Source organism: Erpetoichthys calabaricus, chromosome 13, assembly GCF_900747795.2.
Source record: "Erpetoichthys calabaricus chromosome 13, fErpCal1.3, whole genome shotgun sequence".
In the NCBI taxonomy this organism is placed as follows: domain Eukaryota; kingdom Metazoa; phylum Chordata; class Cladistia; order Polypteriformes; family Polypteridae; genus Erpetoichthys; species Erpetoichthys calabaricus.
The window spans coordinates 108,295,905-108,323,218 of record NC_041406.2 but is presented as its reverse complement, the minus strand read 5'-3'; the positions used below and the strand labels follow the sequence as shown (position 1 = coordinate 108,323,218).

Here is a 27,314-nt window from a genome sequence, read left to right as displayed (position 1 = left end):
TTTTTCTTGGCCTGCCTGACCTGGGTTTAACAGCAACTGTGCCTGTGGCCTTCCATTTCCTGAATACATTCTTTACAGCTGAAACTGCAGTTTTAAGTTTAAACCTCTGAAATAGCTTTTTCTAGTCTTCCCCTAAACCATGAGATTGAACAATCTTTGTTTTCTGATCTTTTGAGAGTTGCTTTGAGGATCCCATGCTGTCACTCTTCAGAGGAGAGTCAAAGGGAAGCACAGCTTGCAAATGACCACCTTAAATACCTTTTCTCATGATTGGACAAACCTGTCTGTTGAGGTTCAAGGCTTAACAAGCTACTGGTGTTGCAAGTAATCAGTGTTGAGCAGTTACATGCATTCAAATCAGAAAAATTACAAAGGGACCCAAATTTTTGCACAGCCTGTTTTTCACATTTGATTTAATTTCATACATCTAAATACTGCTTCATTAAAAATCTTTGTTCAGAAAACACCCCAGTACTCAGATGTTCCTAGGAAACGAAAGACATACCACTGTTATCTTTTTTGTTGAAAGTAAATTATTATGCAGGCTGAAAGGGGTTCCCAGACTTTTTCACATGACAGTATATATATATATATATATATACATATACATACAGTGGAACCTCGGTTCACGAGCGTCTTGGTACACGTACAACTCGGTTTTCGACCAAAAAGTTCGACAAACTTTTGCCTCGGTTCACGACCACACACTCGGTATACGAACAAGCCAGTTTCCCTTTTGGTTTGTGCGCGCCAATGATTTCCGCATGTGCTGCATTGTTCTCGGTCAGACATGCGTGCTTTCGCTGTGAAGTCTTTGTGCTCTATTTCATTTCCTTTCGTACGCGGCGATTACTGTATTTAAGCACGTGTTCAGCATCTCCCTGTTCATTGTTCTCAGTCAGACGTGCGTGCTTTACCTGTTAACACTTTGTGCTCTACAGTATTTCGTGTGCTTTTGCAGTTAACTATGGCGTCTAAGCAAGTGAAGAGTGGTGAGAAGAAAGTGTTGCAATGTTACTTTTCTCTTTTTTCAAATGTTCATTTTTTTCCCTGTGCTTAAAACTCATTTAAAAAGATTGTTTACAGCGATTGGGTTGTAATGCTATTAGCGTGAACTCCTGTAAAGTTTACTTTCTTGGTTGGCTTTTAAATAAAGTTCGGATTTGTTCAAATGTTCCTTTTTTTCCCCCTGTGCTTAAAACTCATTTTAAAAAAAATGTTTATACAGCAATCAGATTGTAAGGCTATAGCACGAACTCCTGCAATGTTATAGAGAGAGAGGGGGCTCGCGTCCTGCTTAGGGAGAGAGGGAGAGAGAGAGAGAGAGAGAGAGAGAGGGGCTCGCGTGCTGCTGAGCAGGGAGCCTGGGTGTTTGTGTCAGTGTTATTCAATGTTTTTACATTAGTTTACTATTACACTGTGCATTCTATGGTGTAATTAACTATATTTGTGCTTAAAAGTCTTAAAAATATATATTTACATACAGTTCGTACGGTCTGGAATGGATTAATTGTATTTACATACAATCCAATGGGGGAAATTGCTTCGGTTCATGACCAAATCGGTTTACGACCAGAGGTTTGGAACGAATTACGGCCGTGAACCGAGGTTCCACTGTATACTGTATATATATTGTGGACCACCGGGGTGCATACAGCCGCCCTAAACCCGACACAGATGGGCAGGGACACAAGTGTTGCAAAGCATAAGTTTTTATTTCCATGGGGAAGCGCTTTTCTCTCGCTCCCCACAGCAACACAGTCCAAAGCACCAAGCACAAAACACACTCTTCTTCTTCACCCTTCCATCCAGCTGGCATAATGGCCGTGGCAACTGTCACAAAATATATATATATATGTGACCTATTCTGTAGAGTGGGGATTGCTGGGGACCAAAAAGGTAGACACAATAAACATCACTGACATCAAGCAATGGTTTGGCTGTACACCACGGCCCGGGGGTGGGGATTGTAGTAGTGCTCTGATTTGTTGTTTGCTTCTTTGACTCTGTGAGGAAGTGTGCATGAGTCGGGCCAAGGCTGGGTGTGTTCCTGGGGTCCCCACCAAAAAAAAAAATAAATATAATAAATCACCATCAACACACACACACAAACGCACACACTGGAAAAAGGGAAGTATTCTGAAACTTTATATACAGTGCATCCGGAAAGTATTCACAGCGCATCACTTTTTCCACATTTTGTTATGTTACAGCCTTATTCCAAAATGGATTAAATTCATTTTTTTTCCTCAGAATTCTACACACAACACCCCATAACGACAACGTGAAAAAAGTTTACTTGAGATTTTTGTAAATTTATTAAAAATAAAAAAACTGAGAAATCACATGTACATAAGTATTCACAGCCTTTGCCATGAAGCTCAAAACTGAGCTCAGGTGCATCCTGTTTCCCCTGATCATCCTTGAGATGTTTCTGCAACTTAATTGGAGTCCACCTGTGGTAAATTCAGTTGATTGGACAGGATTTGGAAAGGCACATACCTGTCTATATAAGGTCCCACAGTTGACAGTTCATGTCAGAGCACAAATCAAGCATGAAGTCAAAACAATTGTCTGTAGACCTCCGAGACAGGATTGTTTCGAGGCACAAATCTGGAGAAGGTTACAGAAAAATTTCTGCTGCTTTGAAGGTCCCGATGAGCACAGTGGCCTCCATCATCCATAAGTGGAAGAAGTTCGAAACCACCAGGACTCTTCCTAGAGCTGGCCGGCCATCTAAACTGAGCGATCGGGGGAGAAGGGCCTTAGTCAGGGAGGTGACCAAGAACCCGATGGTCACTCTGTCAGAGCTCCAAAGGTCCTCTGTGGAGAAAGGAGAACCTTCCAGAAGGACAACCATCTCTGCAGCAATCCACCACTCAGGCCTGTATGGTAGAGTTGCCAGACGGAAGCCACTCCTTAGTAAAAGGCACATGGCAGCCCTCCTGGAGTTTGCCAAAAGGCACCTGAAAGACTCTCAGACCATGAGAAAGAAAATTCTCTGGTCTGATGAGACAAAGATTAAACTCTTTGGTGTGAATGCCAGGCGTCACGTTTGGAGGAAACCAGGCACCGCTCATCACCAGGCCAATACCATCCCTACAGTGAAGAATGGTGGTAGCAGCATCATGCTGTGGGGATGTTTTTCAGCGGCAGGGACTGGGAGACTAGTCAGGATAAAGGGGGAGATGACTTCAGCAATGTACAGAAACATCCTGGATGAAAACCTGATCCAGAGCGCTCTTGACCTCAGACTGGGGTGACGGTTCATCTTCAAGCAGGACAACGACCCTAAGCACACAGCCAAGATATCAAAGGAGTGGCTTCAGGACAACTCTGTGAATGTCCTTGAGTGGCCCAGCCAGAGCCCAGACTTGAATCCAATTGAACATCTCTGGAGAGATCTTAAAATGGCTGTGCACCGACGCTTCCCATCCAACCTGATGGAGCTTGAGAGGTGCTGCAAACAGGAATGGGCAAAACTGGCCAAGGATAGGTGTGCCAAGCTTGTGGCATCATATTCAAAAAGACTTGAGGCTGTAATTGCTGCCAAAGGTGCATTGACAAAGTATTGAGGAAAGGCTGTGAATACTTATGTACATGTGATTTCTCAGTTTTTTTATTTTTAATAAATTTGCAAAAACCTCAAGTAAACTTTTTTCACGTTGTCATTATGGGGTGTTTTGTGTAGAATTCTGAGGAAAAAAATGAATTTAATCCATTTTGGAATAAGGCTGTAACATAACAAAATGTGGAAAAAGTAATGCTCTGTGAATACTTTCCGGATTCACTGTATATAGTAGATACCACAGGGGCTGGATGGGCATCCTAACAAAAGGCTCCTAACAGGCAGATGAGCATCCCGGCCGGGGAGGAGAAAGGGATCAGACCCAGAAGGGAGAACCGGAAGAGATGGATAAACAGCCCACTGAAAAGGAAAGATGCCACTGTGTTTTTTTTCTCCCCCAGCACACTAGATGGCAGCAGTTTCGGATGTCCGTGCCCAGTGGGAAGCCAGCAGGGCATGCCAGGAAATGTAGTCTGGCAGGGCAGCCCTGCTGGAGTCACTAGGTGTCACGAGAGGTCACTGCAGGTAGACACGCTCCCCATTATAATGGACTTCCGTGTGACCCTTATCCAGGTGAGTGAAAGCTGGGAGGTGGAGAGGCTTAACTGGAGGAGGGCGGTGCAATGGTGAGAGAATTTAACGATAGAGAGAAAACTTGTTTAATTTGTGCTTGTGACACTTGGTGGAGGTGAATTGAATAAACCTTCCATTATTTGAACCCGGGACTCTTTGTGTTTGGGGGTTTGGGGCTCGCTGATGCCCCGGTATCCTTCACAGTATATATATATTATATATATATGTATGTATATATATATTATATATATATATACATACATATATATATATATATATATATATATATATATATATATATATATGTGTGACACACACACAGACATATATACACACACTACCAGAGTTGTAGTGGACTTCTGACTGTCAACTTCCAGACAGTGTTCAGAAGACATTAAGATGGCTAAAAGAAGATAGATAGATAGATAGATAGATAGATAGATAGATAGATAGATAGATAGATAGATAGATAGATAGATAGATAGATAGATAGATAGATAGATAGATAGATAGATAGATAGATAGATAGATAGATAGATAGATAGATAGATAGGTTAAAGGTAAATTTTGCACAAACATTAGGAAGTTTTTCTTTACACAGAGAACCAGAGACACTTGGAATAAGCTACCAAGTAGTGTGGTAGACAGTAGGACTCTAGGGACCTTTAAAACTCAACTCAAGGTATTTCGGAGGAATTAAGTGGATGGGATTTTTGCATAGGAATTGGCTTCAGTATATTTTTAGGTGTAATTTTCATACATTAGACCCCAGTAATTTACAACAAAGTCAAAAAACCAAAAGAAAATTCAAAATGCATGGTAACAATAGAAACCAGAGACACTCTATATATGGACTGCTGCATTTGTAATCTAACCCAATGCTCGAGCTGCTCCACCATCAGAGCTCCCTGTTTTAAGTTTCCCAGAACCTCCACTTGACACAAAAAGGAGGCGAGCCAATAAAACACAAAAGGAATGATTGGTGTTCAGCTCCAGCCTGCTTTCCACAGCACCCTGTTCAAGGCTGGTTCTTGCCTTGGGGCCAATGCTGCCGGCACCAGCACAAGTGATTCTGAAGTGGACTATGCAGGATTGATAATGATAGTTTGGAGAATCAAAATATGTAAAGGATTAAACTATTTTTCATTATAAAAGCTACACTCAAAGAAAACAAACAAAACAACAAAAATGTCAGTAAAGGAAAGCCTGCAGGGGATTCTAGGTACAGGCACAACTGCAGATTTGCTTGTATTAACCACCAGCTGACTTAAGGCACTAAAAACTTGATCAACTAAAAACTTTAAATGAGCTCACAGAGAGTTTCCAAGGCAGTGAAATCTAAATGACGCAGCCGGCAGTTGGAATTTAGTTGTCAAACCAGCCCCCCCTTCCCACACCCAAAACAGGCAGTTAAATAAAATCTATATAAAAGCCTCCCAGCAATCTGAAAAAAATCTAATTCTCAAATTCAAGACAAGGTAGTGTGTTAACAAAAAATAAACAATACAATAAAAAATTTTTGAAACATGGTTAATAGATGAGAAATGCAATGGATTCAATATAGAAGCACATCAATTATTTACAAGAGAGGGGAGAGAGTTTGGGAAGACCAGAAGATGCTTGCTATGAAACAGGCAGGTGTCACTGACCTCCAGATCCTAGCAGACATTAAAAAGCCACTTCTTTGTCATTGATAGTCATCAAAAGGGAGCAGGAAGATAAAAATGGATTTCTTATTGGGATTTCCACAATTCACAATACAAAAGTGCAGTTCAGGCAGGCACGCATGATAAATGACTTCCTCTTGACGCATTTCTGAGTCTCCCCCACAGGCATCATTTGCCAAGATTTAGCTACTGTAGGAGAAATAAACTGACTGAGAATATCCAGCTCTGGTAGTCGGGACATAATTAACTTTGGGAAAAATCTCAGTGTAGTAGCAAGGCCACCCCTAGATGTGTTGACAGGGTCTTCTGTACTAATGAATGGAATATGATCCCTGTTGCCTAAACAAAGCCCTTTCACATCTAGTATCATACACTGTTTTATGTTTAAATATTCAGCATCTCAAAGGATATTATTTCTAAAGAAATTACACAGTTTTGAGAAAGGTGGTCTCCTTATCTTGCTGAGTAGGGTCTCTGTGGTTATCTAAAAAAACAAAAAGAGCAGGAAAAGCACTTGCCTGGCTTATTACGGAAGCATTCGTGCTTTAGATCTGTGATCATACGGGAACAACGTAACATGTCAAACCTGCTTAATCCAATTCAAGGTTGTGCAGGACTTGGCCTCGGGCACAAGCAGGAATCAACAGTTGATGGGGCACCAGTTCACTCATAAAGGTTGTTCCAAAATTCAAAAGTGTACATTTTCTTTGTGTACGGGCAAGAGGAGTCTTTACTTATGAATTCAGTTAAAGTGCTCTTCAGATTTTTATGAACGGGTTTAGATCTTCATAGTGGCGCAGTGGCAAGCACTTCTGCTTCGCAGCTTCAGACTCCTTGGTTTGGATTGTAGTTACTGCCTGCGTGGAGTTTGGATGTTATTTAAACAATCTAGTATGTCTCTCACTTCCTAAACATGTGTGTACTACGTAAGAGTGTACTGGCAACTGTAAACTGACCCAGTGTTGAGGGGTACGGATCTACGGGAGTGTACACTGTAATCGACTGGTGGCCTATTCTACACCAACGACTGCACCTCCAGTTATCCATCAGATAAAGTTTACTGATGACACCACTCTGAATGGCCTGATGCAAATGCGGAACAAGGTGCCATATTGGACAGAGTAGTTGATACACCCTCATCAAAATTTGCATTTACTGTACATGTGCATCAAATAACCCAATTATTCACAGAAACCAGATTTCTAAAATGCCATGTAAAACCCTTATTCCGATTAGAGAAACCTGATTAACAGAGGTAGATTTCTCAGTGAATACTCAGATTATCTGCGGTGGGCTGACGCCCTGCCCGGGGTTTGTTTCCTGCCTTGCACCCTGTGTTGGCTGGGATTGGCTCCAGCAGACCCCCGTGACCCTGTAGTTAGGATATAGCGGGTTGGATGGATGGATGGATGGATACTCCGATTATGTGGCCATGTAAACCCATAACCGGATTACTCTTAAGGGTTTGGTAGTCTTCACATGTCCGTTGCACTCTGTCAGCCTGCGCTTGTATTTGTTTCACCAGTGACGTGCAGTGAGGTTCATGGCTGGTGAGGCACTGACTCCCTCAGAGTGAGATTTACAAATATATGAACCCAAAAGAGTAGCTTATTCACTATTTAGTCGGCAGCATGCACATTGACTACTGGTTATGTTTTATATCTCATCAGCATTCTTTACACACAGATAGGTAAGGAACATATTTGGTTAAGAAAGAACGTTACATTTACAGTGGCAAGAGAGAGTGGAGAGAGCGCATTTGCTCTGCCACCCTCCATGTGTTCTAAACTTGCTCATTCAATACAAATTAAAGTATAGAGTGGTGTACAAAAAAAAAAAAACTGATTTCAATTTTGACCTTAATTGAAATATTTAGTTGTTTTTAAAAGCTTTCAATTCTGATGCTTTAATCAATTTTAATACAGAATGTTCAAAAAAAGGATAACAGGAAAAACAAAATAACATTTTGTTTAAGGTCAAAATTTAGTTTTTAAATATTGGATTTTTTTTCTTAGTCTGATCCCATTTTTTATAAAATTGAAAACCGTTTATGGTCTTACCTTTATTTGTAAATGAAGTCCATGTGCCTATCTTTCTCCAAGAAAATCTCCGTCACTTTCTTGTAAAAGTCCTCCTTATTGTCCTTTAGTTTTAAAAGTCTTAATCTTCCATTTTGAGAAGAGTCTAACTGTAATCTGCAATACCTTTGCCAGGTCAAGTAATGCCGAGAACGCCAGTCACAAAACGCCCTTTGACTCAGATAACCCTCCCACAACCTTAATCTTAATCATAAAATACATTTCAAGAGGCAAATGTTCTGCCAATTACATTAATTCCTTATCTTGGCTGAAATAATCTGTCTCAGTCTTTCAGAAATCACTACATTTGTGTTGATGAGCTGAGATACATGAGCTATCTCATGTAGTGCTAAACTCAGCAACACAATCTCGAGAGCAATACGGTGACACGTTAAGGTAATGGGCGTTATGTAATCCGATTACTATTTAAAGTAACGAGTAACCAACGTAATACTTATCCTACTGAAGTACACATACCTGCGTTGTTATTACTATTATTCCAGTAGCACTACATGTAAGGCAATAAGCACATGTACAGAGTCCTTTGCAGGTCTCAGTTGCACATCCATGCAGAAAAGAGTTTGCCTCTTGCAATCCGGTAACAGAAACCCATAAATAAAGCATCAATTTGACTAAACATATTTATACAATACGAGAAAATTATCACAGGCATCATGCTTATATTTGAATTCACGGTGGCTGATGATGAAATTTAATTCTTATTTTGCACAGTTTATTGACATTGGAGCATTTTGACAAAACTGAACTCCATCAGATTACTCACTGGATTTTTAACAAACCAGGATTCTGTCTTAACTGGGTTATTCACCTTAACCCGATTATGTGTGTGCATGTAAAGCGCTGAGTCTCAACCTAAATATTCTGAAAACAATGCAAATGGTTGTGGATTTTAGGAGACACTCTTCCAACTTAATTAATTACAAATGGTGCCGTTTTCAGCAAGGTCGACTCATTTCAATTTCTTGTCACTACTATTAATCACAGTCTCAACTTCTCTTATCAAAAACTTAAAAAGTTTAACTTATTCTAATCAGTGTTAGTTCAGCTTTATTGAGCTGTCATTGATAACATCCTCACTTTCTCCATAACTGTCTGGTATGGCAGTGAATCTGTTCACTCAAAGCATAACCTGCAGCATATCTTTCGGACAAGCAGAAAGGATTATGGTCTGAAATGGGACTCTATTGATGACCTGTATGCATAACGGGTCAGAAAACATGCTGGAAATATAAAACTGAAGACTACAGTCACCTGGGTAGCCATCTCTCAGTTGTTAACACTACAGAAAAGTTACTGGCCACTGAAAGCAAGAACGACTAGACACGTAAAGAATTTCTTTCCTACTGCAGACACTCTTGTTAAACATTGTCTCTGATTTATGTCTGTTTCTACCTGATCTCCAAATTTTTTCCTAACTATATAAAGGCTTAAATTAAACATTAATGGGCATGAGTGGGGCGGCACGGTGGCACAGTGGGTAGTGCTGCTGCCTGGGTTCGCTTCCCAGTTCCTCCCTGCCTGGAGTTTGAATGTTCTCCCCGTGTCTGCGTGGGTTTCCTCCGGGTGCTCCGGTTTCCTCCCACAGTCCAAAGACATGCAGGCTAGGTGGATTGGCGATTCTAAATTGGCCCTAGTGTGTGCTTGGTGTGTGGGTGTGTCCTGTGGTGGGTTGGCACCCTGCCCGGGATTGGTTCCTGCCTTGTGCCCTGTGTTGGCTGGGATTGGCTCCAGCAGACCCCCGTGACCCTGTGTTCGGATTCAGTGTGTTGGCAAATGGATGAGAATGAGTGATAAATAGATAGATAGATAGATACTTTATTAATCCCAAGGGCAAATTCACATACTCCAGCAGCAGCATACTGATAAAGAACAATATTAAATTAAAGAGTGATAACAATGCAGGTATAACAGACAGACAATAACTTTGTATAATTTTAACGTTTACCCCCCCCGGGTGGAATTAAAGAGTTGCATAGTGTGGGGGAGGAATGATCTCCTCAGTCTGTCAGTGGAGCAGGAAAGTGACAGCAGTCTGTCACTGAAACTGCTCTTCAGTCTGGAGATGATCCTGTTCAGTGGATGCAGTGGATTCTCCATGATTGACAGGAGCCTGCTGAGTGCCCGTCGCTCTGCCATGGATATCAAACTGTCCAGCTCCATGCCTACAATAGAGCCTGCCTTCCTCACCAGTTTGTTCAGGCATGAGGCATCCCTCTTCTTTATGCTGCCTCCCCAGCACACCAGCGCGTAGAAGAGGGCGCTCACCACAACCGTCTGATAGAACATCTGCAGCATCTTATTGAAGATGTTGAAGGACGCCAGCCTTCTAAGGAAATATAGTTGGCTCTGTCCTTTCTTACACAGAGCATCAGTATTGGCAGCCCAGTCCAATTTATCATTCAGCTGCACTCCCAGGTATTTATAGGTCTGCACCCTCTGCACACAATCACCTCTGATGATCACGGGTCCATGAGGGGCCTGGTCCTCCTAAAATCCACCACCAGCTCCTTGGTTTTGCTGCTGTTCAGTTGTAGGTGGTTTGAGTCGCACCACTTAAAGTCCTTGATTAGGTTCCTATACTCCTCCTCCTGCCCACTCCTGATGCAGCCCACGATAGCAGTATCGTCAGCGAACTTTTGCACATGGCAGGACTCCGAGTTGTATTGGAAGTCTGATGTATATAGGCTGAACAGGACCAGAGAAAGTACAGTCCCCTGCAGCGCTCCTGTGTTGCTGAGCACAATGTCAGATCTGCAGTTCCCGAGACGCACAAACAGAGGTCTGCCTGTAAGGTAGTCCATGATCCATGCTACCAGGTGTGAATCTACTCCCATCTCTGTCAGCATGTCCCTAAGGAGCAGAGGTTGGATGGTGTTGAAAGCACTAGAGAAGTCCAGAAACATAATTCTTACTGCACCACTGCATCTGTCCAAGTGGGTGAGGGATCGGTGTAGCATATAGATGATGGCATCCTCCGCTCCCACCTTCTCCTGGTAAACTGAGATTGAACAGAAGTAAATTTGCAGCCGTTTTAGAAACACAGGAAAAAAATCCAGGCATGGTAACAGAAGATGAGTATAGCAAATGTTTCCTGGAACGGGAGAAGCTCTGTGATAAATGCATTGCATCTGAAGAAGGAGAGCATTTTGAAGGTGACTAAAACGAAATTGCTGGAAGCTTTATTACAAAGGCTATTTTTTTAAACAGTTGTCTGAATTTGTGTGTCCCCCTCATATTTTACAGATAGTTGAATAGATTAGAAAGTGCAGCATGGTGATGCAAAGTCAAAAGGTGAGGAAAAGGAGTTCTTCTAGAGATTTGTTTCTGTTAAATTTACAACCAGAATGTAACATAATTTTGGTGCATGTCAAGTGACTGTCCAGAAAGAGAAAAACTGAGGGCAGCCTTAGTAACTTTCACTGTTTCTTGACAGAAGATATTTATTTAAGTCCATTTTATGATGAGGCACTTTGGTGGCAATTCCAAATCAACATTGAGTCCATCCATTCATCCATCCATCCATCCTCTTCCGCTTATCCGAGATCGGGTTGCGGGGTCAGCAGCTTGAGCAGAGATGCCCAGACTTCCCTCTCCCTGGCCACTTCTTCTAGCTCTTCCGGGAGAATCCCAAGGCGTTCCCAGGCCAGCCGAGAGACATAGTCCCTCCAGCGTGTCCTGGGTCTTCCCCGGGGCCTCCTCCCGGTTAGATATGCCTGGAACACCTCACCAGGGAGGCGTCCTGGAGGCAACCTGATCAGATGCCCTAGCCACCTCATCTGACTCCTCTCAATGCGGAGGAGCGGCGGCTCTACTCTGAGCCCCTCCCGGATGACTGAGCTTCTCACCCTATCTTTAAAGGAAAGCCCAGACACCCTATGGAGGAAACTCATTTCAGCCGCTTGTATGCGCGATCTCGTTCTTTCGGTCACTACCCATAGCTCATGACCATAGGTGAGGGTAGCAACGTAGATCGACTGGTAAATTGAGAGCTTTGCCTTGCGGCTCAGCTCCTTTTTCACCACGACGGACCAATGCAGAGCCCCCATCACTGCGGATGCCGCACCGATCCGCCTGTCGATCTCCCGCTGTATTCTTCCCTCACTCGTGAACAAGATCCCGAGATACTTGAACTCCTCCACTTGGGGCAGGATCTCGCTCCCAACCCTGAGAGGGCATTCGACCCTTTTTTGGCTGAGGACCATGGTCTCGGATTTGGAGGTGCTGATTCCCATCCCAGCCGTTTCACACTCAGCTGCAAACCAATCTAGAGAGAGCTGAAGATCACGGCCTGATGAAGCAAACAGGACAACATCATCTGCAAAAAGCAGTGACCCAATCCTGAGTCCACCAAACCGGACCCCCTCAACGCCCTGGATGTGCCTAGAAATTCTGTCCATAAAAGTTATGAACGGAATCGGTGACAAAGGGCAGCCCTGGCGGAGTCCAACTCTCACTGGAAATGGGTTCGATTTACTGCCGGCAATGCGGACCAAGCTCTGACACCGATCGTACAGGGACCGAACAGCCCTTATCAGGGGGTCCGGTACCCCATACTCTCGGAGTACCCCCCACAGGATTCCCTGAGGGACACGGTCGAGCGCCTTTTCCAAGTCCACAAAACACATGTAGACTGGTTGGGCAAACTCCCATGCACCCTCCAAGACCCTGCTAAGGGTGCAGAGATGGTCCACTGTTCCACGACCAGGACGAAAACCACACTGTTCCTCCTGAATCCGAGGTTTGACTATCCGACGGACCCTCCTCTCCATGACCCCCAAATAGACTTTTCCAGGGAGGCTGAGGAGTGTGATTCCTCTGTAGTTGGACCACACCCTCCGGTCCCCCTTCTTAAAGAGGGGGACCACCACCCCAGTCTGCCAATCCAGAGGCACTGTCCCTGATGTCCATTCGATGTTGCAGAGGCATGTCAATCAGGACAGTCCTACAACATCCAGAGCCTTGAGGAACTCCGGGCGTATCTCATCCACCCCCGGGGCCCTGCCACCAAGGAGTTTTTTGACCACTTCGGTGACCTCAGTCCCAGAGATGGGGGAGCCCACCTCTGAGTCCCCAGGCTCTGCTTCCTCATTGGAAGGCATGTTAGTGGGATTGAGGAGGTCTTCGAAGTACTCCCCCCACCGTCCCACAACGTCCCGAGTCGAGGTCAGCAGCTCCTACCACAATATACAGTGTTGACACTGCACTGCTTCCCATTGAGTCAATAACAGTATCAAATACCGCCACTGGCATTCTCCCATGTAATAATGTAGAGACCTACACCAATGTCTGAGAACCCCAGTCCTTCTCCGGCTACCTCTACTGTGTATGCTTTCTGCTGTCCATAGATTCAATTATTCATCACGTCATCCAATTTATTAATGTGTGGCTAATTCATGAAATTACACTAAACCAGGAAATACAAAGAAGTAGCGTTCATGGTCCCAGCCTAGCATGGAGGTATGCCAATCATAGAATCCAATCATACCCAAAAAGTCCAAATTGTCAACTTATGAGATAAGAGAAATTGATAGAGAGGTGATATCAATAATGGATGGGACATTTGCATTTCAGCCAGCATTGACAAAAGGGTCAATATTTAAGAAAACCACAAATATTTGCTTTCTTACCTCAACCCATTAGAAAAATATACCCAAGTACTTTAATTTAAATTTACTTTATTTGCCACTTACAATTTATTTTTCGCATATCCCAACTTACTCAATGTTTTTATAGGGTTAGAACGCAGGGTGAGCTATTTGTACAGCACCCCTGGAGCAATGCCAGGTTTGGGGCCCTGCTCAAAGGCCCAACGGAGTAGTTCTGTCACTGCTGGGATTCAAACTGGCAACCTTTGAGTTACCAGTCCAGGGTGGCGTAAAGCCACGCACATTTTCATGGCAGCTCAAACCCTGGCATACGCAAGTTCTCCACTTGGTTTTGCAAACTGGCGGCACCCAGTGTCAAAGCCGCTACTGTTCCTGTGTGGTTTTCCTTTCTTTTGTAGATCCACATCCCTGACGTGGCTTTATCAAATACACTGAAATTAACCACATATTGTTTATTAGTTTAACGCATCTGATTGTAATTAACCTGTAACAATATAATGGTCCACAGAATAGCCAAACTATTCCAAATACCATAGCTGCTTTAGTGTTGTTACTCTCAAGTATTTATCCCACTGTATCTGAGTGTGGAATCAGGAATCATAGCTCTCAAGCAGCTGATCGGAAAAAGAATTATCGGTATACAGCATCAAGCACATGCTGCCTCAGCCATGCTGTCTATTTGAACTGCTCTCAAACGGCAAACGCTTCAGAGCCTTTCCTGTACTGACTTCGCAGTTCAGAAGCAGTTTCATCCCAAGAACTATAAACGCAATTAATCAGTCCATCAAGTGTTCCTTGTAGAACGGTTTGTACTTATTAGTACAATTATCTCACTGTAAACTTGCTATACAGTTATAATATTGCACAACCTGCGCCACTTTATAAAGAGTGTATTTACATATGATGACGATATCATTTTTAAGATGAAATGCAGCAAAATATGTTTATTACATTATACAGATAAAATGTTAACATTATTTAAATAATCCATATTGTTAATAATTATATATTTGAGGACACGGTGGCATAGTGCTAGCGACGATCTGGTGCCCCATTCAGAGATTGTTCCTGCCTCATGCTGTATTCTTGCTGGGGCTGGCACAACACTGGAAGGATAGATGGATAGAATAATTAAATATGTACTATGAAGATATTTCAATGTTCCTTAAAAGTTTTGAAGAATCAGCGTTCTAAGCTTATAGATCTCTTAACATCTATTACAGAGCTGATTGTGTGGCAATTGGTTACTTGGAGAAAGAAAAGGAAGGACAGGAATTGGAGGTTAGTACGCTTGAAAGAGACAGTACTGCTGCAATAAATTATTTCATCGAAAGTCGCACACAGTGCAGCAAGCATCTTGCGGGGGGGCAGGAACAATCTCTGGACAGGGTGCTGGCTCGTCACTATCACTGCGCCACCGTGTTCCCATGTTTAATAACATGCTTTAACTCCTATCATCATGAAAATGATATCAAGTATACATCTAAATATTTTAATTATTCAGAGAGATGTAATATCACGAACGTAATGGATTCTGTGTCCTGTCAGAGGAAGAGAAAGCCCCTTTAAGAAGCACATAGTGATTCACACACATAGAGCACACAGGAGAACACATACAAAACAAAGCATTTAACGTGCTACTTTAGTTACAATGGCATTTGAGAAACTAGTACATTAAACGATTTAAAGATGAAGTTTATGATGTTCTACTTTAATGACAAAATAAACTATGTGATTAAAGTGGAAATTTCAAGATTAAAGTTGACATTTTGAGCTTTTTTCTCATTGTGACCCTATTTTTGTTTCTTTTCTCTATACCCTAATAAGCTTTCATATGACACTCAGACGGTGGGCTACGACTCGCCTTTTCACTTTGATATCTGACAACTTCTTTTTTATTTCGGGCACTGTGCGACTTTGTGAACTTGAGCTTTCGAGTTTCTCCGACACTCTGTGTCACTCGATCAACTTCCTTTTGTTGTTTATACCACTGTTTAAACCAACAAATAGTAAGTTTTTCCTTGCCTCCACTTGGTATTGCTGAAATTCTTCTATTTTCCCCTGTGCTTTTACCATTGCCTTTTCACAGAACGCGGAGCTTAAGGGCTATTTATATTGATTTGCATATTCAAAAAGGCGTAATTCTGGGAGGAGTTGGGGTGGGGCAGCAGGCGCATGCATGTGCGTTACTTTTCATGCTGACCGGGATTTATGGAGTGGAAAAACGTGGAAGTTGGCAAATGCACAGATTTATGCATCTGGATTTTTTTGTGCGTATGCACATTTATACTTTTGTCCTTAAGCCATGTGTCAGTGTGAATTCTGCGCACGGCGATGAACATGAAGCCCCAGGTCTTTTAGCCACAGAGCGAAGTACTTGCCTATATATATCTATACTAATAAAAGGCAAAGCCCTCACTGACTCACTGACTGACTGACTGACTGACTGACTCATCACTAATTCTCCAACTTCCCGTGTAGGTGGAAGGCTGAAATTTGGCAGGCTCATTCCTTACAGCTTACTTACAAAAGTTAGGCAGGTTTCATTTCAAAATTCAAAGCGTAACGGTCATAACTGGAACCTCTTTTTTGTCCATATACTGTAATGGACTGCAGCTCACGGGCCATGGGAGGCGGAGTTGCGTATCGCGTCATCACGCCTCCCACATAATCACGTGAACTGACTGTGAACGCAGTACGTACAAAACAAGAAAGAGCCCCAAAGAGCGCTGAAGAAAACATTCATTACACAATTAAGAAGGCAGCGAAACAATAAGAAGCGAAGCACGGTGTAAACCGTAAGTTTAAATTAAGTTTATAGAAACGCTCCCGCTGCCGTTTGCAATACCATATTCGCGAGATACAAATTTAATGAGAAGACACGAGGTATAAACGAGATTTGGATCACTTTGTAACGGAGTTAAAATTGCTGTAGCGAGAAACTTTGAAGTGCCGGGTCTTAGCTAACATTAAATAAAGCCGTGGACATCACAACATCACACAAGAGAGCTGCTCACATGAACATATGAAGCGACTGACGCATACAGACATATTCATGAGTGCAGGTACTTCGGAAACAAAGCACCGTGTAAACCTAAAGTTTAAATTAAATTCATAGACCTACAAAAGATTGCTTATCAATCTTTGTTACGTTATTTTTTAAATGTTTCCTTTTTTTTTTTCATAACCTCTTTAACACACTACTTCTCCGCTGCAAAGCGCGGGTATTTTGCTAGTTATATATATATATATATATATATATATATATATATATATATATATATATATTGTTGATTTTTAAAGTTTGTCTTGTTTTACTACTACATGGGCAGTGCCGCAGGGGACAGGTAGTAATATATAAAAATGGAAAGAAGTTCACCACAAAAAAAATGTAGCAAAAGAAACAATACAAAAAAATTGTTTGGTCCATTTTACACACATGTCTAACATATTCATATTGTTTACAATGCAAAATGTGCCTCCAACAACAAACATTTTCATGGGCATTTGAAATCTTTTTCCATATGAAGGTCATCTAATGCATAAATTCCTCCTCCATGCTTGCTACCTTACCCTTTCAATGAGCTGTCTCCCAGATCAGTGTATAGTGTGACAGAAAATCACATACTGTATAACTTCAACAAGAGGAGCAGGAACTAGAGACCACCCTCCAATTGCTCCAGTTTCCTCCTGGTGGTTCCATTGCATATTACAGGATAATATTCACAGAAAAAGCAAGGACAACTCTTTTATAAGAGGAAGATGTAATGCATAACCTGAAGAACTGTAGCACACTGCAGAGTCTCAATGGACTAATTTGGCAGGAAGTGTCTGTCAACTCTTCAGAAAGATTTATGGCACTGAACAGCCAACTGTGTTACTCATTCAACAAGCAAAATTTCATCCTCAACTCAGTTCCTCCTGAAAAGTGTGGTCTGGGATTTCATTTAGAAGTAGTAAAACATCCTATTATTGTTTGCTCCCTGAATATGTTCATCTAAATTTAAATGTGTTGTGAGTTCTGTAACAAAATGGAGATTGTTTATGAGAAGAAGGACAAAGATGGGTATTTCTACAGACAGATTAAAGGGAAATAAAAATAGGAACAGCAATTCCTTGCAGGCAGCGATGATTGTCCTCCACAGAGCACACTGGCAGCAGAATGGTCGATGAAACTAAGTATAACAGACATTGTCACAGCTCAGGCAGGTGTTGCCAGGAGGGATGTTTACTTTCTGATATTGGTTATTGTGCATTTTCTTTGGGACTTATTTGTCTTTTACAAGGCTTTTGAAAGCTGGTCCTTTTTTATTTCACTTTTATTTGTTTTTCCATGTTTCTTTTAATGACTTGTCATCTTATTTTACAGCTATTTCATGACACATTTTATTTTTTTTACAATGTGGGGCTCACATTTTGTAGCCCTTTAATATGATGGGTGCCTCCGTTACTAAACCATGCCCACTATCACGTTACTTCACCAGCATGACACTATATTAACTGGTTTTGCATATCATCACTTGTCCACATTTGAGGACAAAATCCTAAAATCTTTTGCAAGTACTTTAGTTTTTTTTTCCTGGTATAAGGAACATTTTCCTCCATTCTTTAAGACTTTCATCAGGTTTATTTATTGGGTTGTGTTATATCATATTTTGACCACTGGTTACCTTAAGTTAAAGATTAAATCTAGCAGTCCTTTACCTACTCTTGCCTTTGTGACCTGCCAGTTTTAATCTGTGGAAGAGCAACTGAAAATGTTATACACCCTACTTGTTGTGGATCTACATGGTTTCAACATAATTTTATGTATCATCTTAAATATAAATGTCTATGCGTGGAAGTGTGTGTGTCTGTCTGTCCGGCCCGGAAATGCAAGGCTACAGCATGAAGCTCAAAGAAAGTGACTGTTGTCAAAGTGAAACCGCTGAGAAAAGAGAGAAACTCGCTCAGCCGCTAATACACAAGCAAGGCGAGCATATTGGCAAAACGAAACCTCCGAGGAGAGAGAAACTCGCTTAGCCACTGATAGACAAAGGAGGTGAGCAGGTCGGCAAAACGAAACTGGCAAAAAAAGAGCTTAACCGCTAATGTACAACTGATGCAATTGATTGATTGAAGTGCTAGAATCCATGGTTTCTAGGAGCCCAGGCATTTTACAGCATGGGCTTACACCGCTAAAGGATTAAAAAAAAAAAAAAAAAAAAAAAATAATAATAATAATAAAGCTTTTTATTTACAGAGTGCCTTTTCCATGCTGAAAGCTCTTAATGACTCTAGCTTCTATAAACAGTAATTCCAAAAAGAGTGTCACCTTTTTTCAGAGAAAAAGCAGACAAAGACAGTTGGGAGCATCAATTTCTATTAATTTTTATATGCCCAATAAGTTGCGATATTCTACAATGTACACCTTCTTGAGGTCTTAACTGCTGGGACTCTGTCTGCTAAATAAATGGCAAGTTTTCAACAGGTCTTCAAAGGCCATGACCACGGGACACAAGTCTCTCAGTGCATCTGTCTGTGCCGCCACACCTGATATCTTTATGAAATGATGCATCTGGCTCCACAGCACTGAATTGATTTTAAAGCACTGCAGTCATAGATATTTCACTAAGGCTACCAAAAAATCAACAAGAGTTCTGGTGGGAGACCATCTCCAAAAATACCAGATATCTCTCCAGGAAAGCTAATCATCAACCTACTCAATTTAAATATATGCATGGGTTTTACAGTGCCTATAAAAAGTTCTCACTTCCTTGGAGGTTTTCACATTTAGTTGTTATGCAAAATTAAATCACATTGGATTTAATTTGGCTTTTTTGACACTGATCAACAGGAAGAGATTCTTTAATTTCAGCGTGAAAACAGATCTTTGCAAAGTGGTCCAAATTAATTGCAAATATAAAACACAAAACAACTTGTCACATAAGTTTTAGTGTCATTTACTATGACACCCCTAGATCATTATCACAGAGAGGAAATCACAGAGTTAGTTCAATGGAGACACCTGTCCAGGAAAGGCGACAAGAAAATATTATAGTCACTGAATATCCCTTGCTGTCCAGTTAAATCAGTCATGAAGAAATGTAAAGAGTATGGCATAGCTGTAAATCTGCCTATAGCAGACCATTCTTAAAAACTGCGTGATCATAGAAGAAGACGACTAGTGAAGTGAGCCACCAAGAGACCTAAAACTCTGAAGGAGTTACTAGCTAAAGTGATTAAGATTGGAGAGAATAAATAGAACTGTTGCTTCACAGGTCACAATTTTATAGGAGAGTGGCAAAGAAAAGGCCTTTGTTATAAAAAAAAACAAGGAGAGTTTGCCAGAAGGCACAGGCCAGACTTTGAAGTAAGCGAAAAGAAGGTTCTTGGTCTGATGAGAACAAAATGAATCAGATTAAATGCCATGTTTGAACATTGCAAATTAATAAAAATAATCTTCACCATGAGGCATGTTGATGGAGGCAGCAGGCTCTGAAAGACTACTGAGGGTAGAAGGTAAAATGAATGCAACACAAACTACTGAGGAATCCTGGAGGAAAACCTGATACACTCTGCAAGAAACCCATACCAAAAGAAAAGAACTGCTTACTTGCAAGGTAACGACAACAAGCATAAAGCCAAAACTTACACAGAAATGGCTTTAAATCGATGATGTTAATGTCCTGGAGTGGTTGTGTCAGAGTCCAGATCTCAATCCGTTTGAGAATTTATGTCTGGACTTGACAAAGCATGTTCACTCATGGTGCTACCTAACAGAGCTTGAGCGGCTTTGCAAAACAAATGAGACCCTGGCTATGCAGACTCAAGGCTGTCATGGCTGACAAAGGTGCATCAACTTAATACTGACTTGAGGGGAGTGAACAATTATTTTGTGTTTTATATTTGTAATTAATATACATCACTTTGCAGAGATCTGCTTTCACTTTGGCATTAAAGAGTCCTTTTCTGTTGATCTATGTCAAAACATTAAAGTAAATCCACTGTAATGTGACGTAGAAACTTCAAGAGGTGAATACCTTTTCATAGGCACTTTATTCGTGCTTAATGAACCTTTACCCAGAATCTCTTACTCATTTTTGATCCTAGCTTGTCTATGTGACTCTACTGGTTTTGTCTTCCTGTTCTAGCTTTGTGGCCAACACTTTTTATGTTATACAGTAGACCCCCGTGAAGTCGCGGTTCAGAGTTCGCGGCCTCAGTCATTCGCAGATTTTTCCTTAGAACCTAACTAATAATTGTTAGCGGAAACCGCAAATATCCTCCACAATTTTTATGGCTTTTTTCATGGAAATACTGTACTGTAGAGATAACAGGAAGCAGCTGTAGAGAAAAACGACATGGGATGGTGAAAGTAGCCAATAGAATTTGAAACTGCAACTCCCAGCAGTCGCTGCAGTGGTTCTGATTGGCCTTCTGCAGAGGGTGCTGGTCAAAGGATGTCAGCGTGGCTGATCAAAAGCAAAAAAGAAAAGTTTTTGTAATTTGTGTTTCAAGTTCCTGTCTGTCTGCCTGCCTTCCTTCTTTTGGATTTACCTGTATTTATTCATTTTGTCCTGGATCGTTTCGTGCGTCTGGATTGTCTGCCGTCTGCCTGCGTACATGAGGACACATGTGGATTCATGGCCATCCTGCAAAGAAAGGAGCGCTCCTGAACCCGTCTTCACCATTTCAGGAACTAGCAGTAGGACTATCTTTACATTCCCATTCAATGCGGAATCTCTGGACTATCCATTTTCATCATTACATTTCATCCTTTGCTGTTTTTCATGGGTTACTGTGTGTGTTTTGTTTGTGCTTTGTTGTATTTAATGTGTAATCACTGTAATGGGAACAGGGGTGGTATCGTTGTTTTCTTATTTCATTTGTTTTCATTACATTCTTTATTTGCTGTTTGATTACCGGTTTGCTTTGTTTTTGTCTCTCAAGGCTGGGTGCGTCCTTGGAATTTTCACCATAAAAATAAATAAATCACCGTCTTCTCGATTGTGGCTTCTCACGCAACGCTACACTTACTTAAAAGCCTGAGCAGCATGTGTCCTTTTTGGCTGATTGCTTTGTATGTCTCCCTTCCCAGAAGCATTCCCTGCTCCTATGATGTTTGTCTATTGTTTAATCGATAACTAACTGCATGAGACATGTTTGTTTGAAGAGTTTGAATGAAGTTCAAACTGCACTAAGACTAGCCTGCAAGCATCTGCACTTGCATGCAGCCAGTTTAAGTACAGTTGGCTCAGTGATTTACATCCATGGCGTCAGTTGCACTTTGTACGTATTGTTCCAGTAGTTTTTAAAATAGTTGTTACAGTTTATTAGCAGTGTGTAAAATGATCAGTATTGCAGTAATCGTGATGCTGTTTGCATGGAAAAAAAATGTGTTCTGTTAAAATTTCACTTTTTCTTTGTGAATTGTTACGTTTACTTAAAGTGCAGCAAAAAAAGTATTTGGCGTCCAGGGATGCATTAACCCCCAAGTATGTGGCAGTTTAAGAGTTAAAGCCCCAAGATGCCACCGAAACGAGCTGCACCGTAAGGCTTCTGGCAATGAAAACGCGCTTGCATGAATTACAGTACATATAGCAGTAACATTGGTATTTTACATTCTAGAACTGCAGGAGACATAGCAGTACAGTATACAGGTTTACCTTTACATTCTTTATTTTTATGTAATGTATTAAGCTGAGTTTGAAATTAAAGTGTTTTGGGGGCATATTTAGGGTTTAAGCCATGAAAATAGGCATTTTTTTAACCACATCCAAAATTTGCGGTTTTTCACAATTCGCGGGTACTCTAGGAACATAACCCCCCGCGAATTTTGGGGGTGTACTGTAATTCCTTCTGTACCACAAATTCTTATTGTACTGGACCCTTATGAAACAAATGAACAAATGACACTCAAATAAAATAAGTCTGATGTTGTTTTTAGCTTTGTATTCATGGCCTCTGCTTTACTGATCCTGTACCACTGATATTAGTCTGTGGGCGACAGGCTCTGGATTCTGTATGCACAGCAATACATTTGAATTTGAACTTGTTGGCAAAGTGCATCCAGGACTGAGCAGATGCAGAAACACTACTAGTACAATACGTAAGAAAATACAAGTTTCCATTCCTCAGAAGTGTTTTTTGCTATTTATAAAACATTTGATTCTTAATCAATCTGGGAAGCCATAGGAAGCCAATGTATTACAGCTCAAAAACAAAGAAAATGAAGACATCCCAGGAAAGTAATATACAGGAAAATATATAAACCTGCAGTACTATATCCAAGAAAAGGGTAAATCCACTGAAATGCACACTTCAAATACCAGAAGGGTAATTCGATAGGGGTTTTCTGTATGAGACAATCCCACCCTGTCTCAGGTGCTCCATCCTAGTTCTAATATAACAATTATTAACCAATTAAATTATCTTGAAATTCCATACTAAACACAAAAAAAAAGGTTTCCTGCCCGATGGTAACAAGTTAGCAGTACATCAAGTCACAGAAAACAAATGCTAAACTGAAGACTTTAAGTATTATCCATTTAATTCAGTAGCTGCAAGAATCTAAATAATAAAATCATGCCGAGATACACATAGTATGATTTTTATGCACAATTTAAACCCACTGGATGAGTCACTCACCAAGAGTAGATTTCACTTCAATTGATCACGCAGTAGAACTTCCTCGTGGTGCAGTAGTCCAAAAAGAATGTGCTACAGGGCAGAAAGCATATTTTGATTAAATGAACACTAAATCTAAACTACAGGTTCATTTACTGTAATTTAAAAACAAATTACAATGTTATAAATTTCACTATTTATTATTATTTAATACTAAAGTGAGGGCTGCTGCTGACATAGTTGCACCTGAAAAAACAGTTAAAAAATCTTCTAGCATTGTTATGCTGCTGCTGAAGAATGTGAATTTCCCATTGGGATTAATAAAGTATCTATCTATCTATCTATCTATCTATACCTTGGAAGACCCAAAGAGTGTCTGATTTAAAGAGAACATCCCGTAGAGCTGAGCGTAAATGGAGGAAGACTAAACTAACTATTGACTATGAGATATTAAAAGTTAAAATAACAGAATACAATAACACAGTCCGTCTTGAGAGGCGCTGCTATTTCTCTAAGATTATAAATAACAATGCTAGTAATCCCAGAGTCTTATTTTCGACAATTGATCATCTGTTAAACCCAGGTAACTCAAAGGAATGCCTCCTAAGTACTTCCAGTAAAACCTGTGAGGCTATCGCTGTATTTTTCAATCAAAAAATTAATGATATTAGAAATAACATAGTATATCTCCCCAACACTAAGGATCCCCCGAAACCCCAGTACTCCATAATAAATAAATTAGAGTCTTTCACTAGGATAGATTTACCTGATTTACATAAAATAATTTCTCAAATGAAACCATCCACCTGTGCCCTTGACCCAATACCAACAAATTTTTTCAAAGAAGTATCGGGTGTGCTTATTGATAATGTTCTTGACATAGTAAATTCGTCATTAGATACGGGGGTCTTCCCAGACTGTCTTAAGACTGCGGTAGTTAAACCCCTACTTAAGAAAAATAATCTCGACCCCTCTGCTCTTGAAAATTATAGACCCATCTCTAACCTGCCTTTCTTAAGTAAAATTCTAGAGAAGGCAGTCATTATGCAGTTAAATGAGCACCTCAATAAACATGCTATTCTTGATAAATTTCAGTCAGGTTTTAGAACAAATCACAGCACAGAAACTGCACTCGTTAAAGTAGTAAATGACTTGCGGGTAAATGCAGACAGAGGCCATTTATCTGTTCTCATCCTCTTAGATTTGAGTGCCGCATTTGACACCATTGATCATAATATTCTTAAGAATCGCCTTAGTCAATGGGTGGGCCTCTCTGGCAGTGTCTTAAACTGGTTTGAATCCTACCTGGCAGGGAGAAAATTCTTTGTTAGTTGTGGTAATTATAACTCAAAGACACATGATATTCTATATGGTGTTCCACAAGGCTCTATCCTGGGTCCGCTGCTCTTCTCCATCTACATGCTTCCATTAGGTCAGATTATCTCGGGACATAACGTGAGCTACCACAGCTATGCTGATGACACACAGCTGTATTTATCAATAGCACCTGATGACCCCAAATCTCTTGATTCGCTAACACAATGTCTAACCTGTATCTCAGAATGGATGAATAGTAACTTTCTCAAATTAAATAAAGAAAAAACCGAAATCTTAGTGATTGGCAATAATGGATACAATGAGGCTATTAGAAATAAACTGGATGCATTAGGATTAAAAGTCAAATCGGAGGTAAAAAGCTTAGGGGTAACCGTTGATTGTAATCTGAATTTTAAATCGCATATTAATAAAATCACTAGGACAGCATTTTTTCACCTAAGGAACATAGCAAAAGTTAGACCTCTTATATCATCGAAAGATGCAGAGAAATTAGTTCATGCGTTTGTCTTTAGTCGGCTAGATTACTGTAATGCACTCCTCTCAGGACTCCCCAGAAAAGACATCAATCGTTTGCAGTTAGTGCAGAATGCAGCTGCTAGAATCCTTACCAGGAAAAGAAAATCCGAACACATTTCTCCAGTTTTGATGTCACTACACTGGTTACCTGTGTCATTCAGAATTGACTTTAAAATTCTGCTTATGGTTTATAAAGCTTTAAATAATCTCGCCCCGTCTTATATATCGGAATGTCTGACACCTTATATTCCAAATCGCAACCTCAGATCCTCAACTGAGTGTCTCCTTAGAATTCCAAGAGCAAAACTTAAAAGAAGTGGTGAGGCGGCCTTCTGCTGTTATGCACCTAAAATCTGGAATAGCCTGCCAGTAGGAATTCGCCAGGCTAATACAGTGGAGCACTTTAAAAAACTACTGAAAACACATTACTTTAACATGGCCTTCTCATAACTTCACTGTAATTTAATCCTGACACTCTGTATATCCAATTCATTATAATAACTATTCATTCAAAATTTGTACTAACCCCTACTCTCTCTTCTGTTTCCTTTTCCGGTGTCCTATTGGTGGTGGCTTGTGCCACCACCATCTACCCAAAGCACCATGATGTTCCAACAATGATGGATGGATTAAAAGCCAGAAGTCTGTATAACCATCAGCATCAAGTGACTCCGTGAGAACCCTAACTACAAAGAGGACTATTTCATTTATGTTAGGTAGAATGCCCAAAGGGGACTGGGCGGTCTCGTGGCCTGGAACCCCTACAGATTTTATTTTTTTCTCCAGCTTTCTGGAGTTTTTTTTTGTTTTTTCTGTCCACCCTGGCCATCGGACCTTACTCCTTATTATGTTAACTAAGGTTGTCTTATTTTAATTTCTTTTTTGTCTTTTATTCTTTTTTTCTTCATTATGTAAAGCACTTTGAGCTACTTTTTGTATGAAAATGTGCTATATAAATAAATGTTGTTGTTGTTGTTGTTGTTGTATTATTATAATATACCTGAAACGTTTAAAAAGATAGTTCTATTTGAAACGCTTGATCAAGATAGATTGTTTTTAATAATCCTAATATATAGCACTATGCTGATGAAGAACTATAAAACCACATCTGCAAACCCATTTAATATGCTTCTGGGGATGTGGAAGGAGGATGGGAGTTTCTGAAGGAAAACCCTCACAAAGAATAGATGATTGTGAAAACTCCACACATTTAGTGACTAGATCTGAAAGGTACATCCAAGATGCTGGATTTATGAGATAGCATTGCTAATCACTGATCGACTGTGACCCTTCTTCCAAAAGATTGCAATAAATTTGATTTTGTTTTAGGACAAGCAATTATTTGGGATCTTCACTAGATGTCAGGTTACAGCTCAGCAATATAAAGTCCCAGGTTATGCACTGTGGTCTGTGGTGGTTTCTTGTTTTAACTGGCTCCATGCGGAGCTATTCCACTGTGTTAGCTCTGTTCATGGTTGTGGACACATTACAACTGGCTCAACCTACCAACATGTCATCTGTCCTCATCCTTCTAGATTTCTCCTCTGCCGTTGACACAGTCAACAATCAGATCCTTCTTGCCAGTCTCTCTAACCTTGGTATCACTGGTACTGCCACAGGGTGGTATGAGTCCTACCAGGTGGACAGATACTACTATGTGTCCTGGCAAGCAGAGTTGTCAAGTGTGCACCAAGCAAGCACAGGTATGCCCCAAGGATAGGTGATGGGTCAACTTCTCTTCTCTCTATGCTGATACACTACTATACATCCAGAGGACCACATGATATCAGCTATAATCTCTCTGCATGTCTCACTCATACTGCAATCTGGAGTACTAGACTACAAGACTGAGCATCTTGTTAACCCAGCTGGTTCATCTACTCAACACCCAATCTCTGTTCAGTTTGTTTCACTATCACTAACACATTCCAAGTCAGTAAACCATCTTGGGGTGGTGACTGATGAAAAGCTGTCCTTCACTGACCACATTGCAACTGTCTTTCAGTGTTGCAGATTCACACTATCCAACATTCACAAGAGCAGACTGTATCTGATGGAGTATGCAGCACAACTCCTGGTCGGGTCATTGATCTTGTCATATCTAGACATGTACTCCTCTGCTGGCAGGAGTGCCTGCATGTATTACCAAGCTGCTGCAGATGATTCAAAATGCAGTGACATATTAACCCGCCAAGGTAGGTACATGTCACTTCTCTTTTTAGGTCACTACATAATACTTTATACCTTCCTACAGAGAAGTTTGTATATATATATATATATATATATATATATATATATATATATATATATATATATATATATATATATATATATATAT

At 40.7% G+C, this 27,314-nt stretch overlaps 1 protein-coding gene across 1 annotated transcript in view; it reads right to left on the bottom strand.

Moving 5' to 3' along the window:
- The window catches only part of zgc:110045 (uncharacterized protein LOC664755 homolog), a 462,322-nt gene extending 439,110 nt beyond the window's left edge, over positions 1-23,212 (bottom strand). Inside the window, exon 1 of the mRNA XM_028817427.2 lies at positions 23,144-23,212. The gene's annotated coding sequence lies outside the window, so the exon portion shown is untranslated. The remainder of the gene's footprint in view (positions 1-23,143) is intronic.
- Between the last annotated feature and the right edge of the window lie 4,102 nt (positions 23,213-27,314).